The 2,500-nt window shown below is 49.5% G+C and overlaps 1 non-coding gene across 1 annotated transcript; it reads right to left on the bottom strand.

Moving 5' to 3' along the window:
• Positions 1 to 455: 455 nt before the first annotated feature.
• On the bottom strand, positions 456 to 610 carry LOC143364527 (5.8S ribosomal RNA). Its single transcript, XR_013084169.1, has one exon. It is a non-coding gene; the product is annotated as a 5.8S ribosomal RNA (ribosomal RNA).
• Between the last annotated feature and the right edge of the window lie 1,890 nt (positions 611 to 2,500).

Raw genomic sequence — 2,500 nt, 5'->3', positions numbered from 1 at the left:
TTCACTGTAGTCTCTTGAGACTCTTATACCTTTCGTATACGCATCATTTCAGACGACGTCGGGAGCGCGTAAAATGTTCGAGAGTGAAACGCTTCTTCCGCAATGCGAATCGTTCCAGAGAGAGAGGAGAGAGAGATTTCGATCGTCGGAGCGGTGTTCACGGGCGGTCGTATTGAAAATACGACTCACGACGCCGCAAAACACTCACGCAAGTCCGAATGTGATACCCATTCCTATTTCCTTCTTCTCACGAAGACCGTTAGACGCAATGTAAAATTTGCAATTTTCACAGAACCGCGTCAAACGCCGACGAAACGTCCATCGTTCGCTCGTACGTAGCATCTTTGCAACCCGACTCAGAAACGCTCTTTGCGCCCTCCACAAAATTCGACATGGAGAGGTAAGCGACGGCGGGGACTTACAAGAGCAACGCAAGCAGTATTTGGTTACGTAAACGACCCTCAGCCAGGCGTGGTCCAGGAATTGTATCCGTGGACCGCAATGTGCGTTCGAAATGTCGATGTTCATGTGTCCTGCAGTTCACACGTTGACGCGCAATTAGCTGCGTTCTTCATCGACCCACGAGCCAAGTGATCCACCGTTCAGGGTAATCGTATAATTTGATTTATAATCAATATATAATTATGTCTCTTGTTCTGCGGTTCATAAGAACGCCGATACCTGAAAGCTCCAACCAGCGCGCGAAGGAGATTCAGGCGTCGTTTTTAAGGACGACACACGATCGTCCGTAGAAACGGAAACCGTCGCGAGTACGCGATTGCAATGCGCACACGTATCCGACGGCCGGGCGGAAAATACATTGAAAAACCTTTAAAGTGGAAAACACAGGAGGAGAATTCAGAAAACGACGGGGATCATAGACAACCCGATACTGGATCCCGACACTTCTCCTCCTCCTCTCTCTTATTGGAGAATGAACTCGATAACTAACGGACTTCACAGCCGGCTCTGGCCGTGCGCGATCGTTCGTCCCAAGCTCTTGTGCACTGTATTATCGCCACACAGAGAGTAGAGTGTCAGAATCGCACACAGCTTTACGCGAGCTACGCAGCCGGTCCTCTCGAAACACATTTCCAATTGTGCACGGAGAACGATTATTCGATACTAGCGGACTTCACAGCCGGCTCTGGCCGTGCGCGATCGTTCGTCCCAAGCTCTTGTGCACTGTATTATCGCCACACAGAGAGTAGAGTGTCAGAATCGCACACAGCTTTACGCGAGCTACGCAGCCGGTCCTCTCGAAACACATTTCCAATTGTGCACGGAGAAAGATTATTCGATACTAGCGGACTTCACAGCCGGCTCTGGCCGTGCGCGATCGTTCGTCCCAAGCTCTTGTGCACTGTATTATCGCCACACAGAGAGTAGAGTGTCAGAATCGCACACAGCTTTACGCGAGCTACGCAGCCGGTCCTCTCGAATATACGTGTTCGTCAACGAACACGCATGCGGCGACGTTTTGTGCTCTATGTCATACGCGAACTCGATAAATAGAGCGGGACTCACAGCCGGCTCTGGCAGCGGTCATTCGTCCCACGCTCGTGTGTGCGCTATCGCCACACAGAGTAGGGTGTCAGACTCACGCAGCTTTAAAAGCGAGCTTCACAGCCGGTCCTTCTCTCATCCTATTCCTCGACGTTCGTGACAGAACACAACGCGTTCACCGCAAGTTTTCCACAGGTACCCTGTTGTTGTCCTCTCTTTCTCTAGAGGAGAGACAACACCACCGTTTCCAATGGACGTATCTCGGACACCACAGGCGAAGACCGAGGAAGCGCGATATGTGGATTCGAATCGACGCTTACATCCCTGTTCTTGCGACCGTAATTGTCCATATAATTGTCGGAGAGCCTACACACAGGCAGACCAATGGCGTATATTATAGTATACACGTCTCTTTGACACGAGGTATTTTTATCAAAGAGAACACGATCCATCAGGTGGCGGGTGAAAAACATCGATTCGTAACGACGGGTATTTCTATATTCGTGGTTAAGCTATAACATTCAGCGTCCGACGGGAAACCGCACCCTATTGATCGTTCGAGTTTGCAATGTGAACGTCGGTGACGATTCCCGAAGACCCGAAGTACAGCTCTTCGCACTCACTCCCCAATACAAGTAAACGATGCGATGCTCCACCTTCACGCAAGCACCCTCTGTTTCATTCTCATTGAGATCTTTCGTCCCATTGTCGAAAGAGTGCATATATTATATATTGCCGTGTTTGTGCACAAATGGTCTGGCGGGCTCTCTGCGCCTTAATTTTGGACGGGAGAATCGTACGCTTTGAGTAACTATGTACTCCATGCGTAACTATGACCTCCACACGTAAGCCGTTGCATGGGGAGTAGTTCGTCGCTATACACATCCCCTACTCCCCTTTTTCTTTATTTTCTCATCATACGATGATTACACAGGAGAGTGAATTCCTTTTATTATAACCTTGTACTCTCCTGTTGGTCTTTTCTGTGTGCTTT

This window comes from Halictus rubicundus, unplaced genomic scaffold (genome assembly GCF_050948215.1).
Source record: "Halictus rubicundus isolate RS-2024b unplaced genomic scaffold, iyHalRubi1_principal scaffold0641, whole genome shotgun sequence".
Lineage (NCBI taxonomy): Eukaryota > Metazoa > Arthropoda > Insecta > Hymenoptera > Halictidae > Halictus > Halictus rubicundus.
The sequence above is the reverse complement of the archived record's forward strand: the minus strand, read 5'-3'. Positions and strand labels throughout refer to the sequence as shown.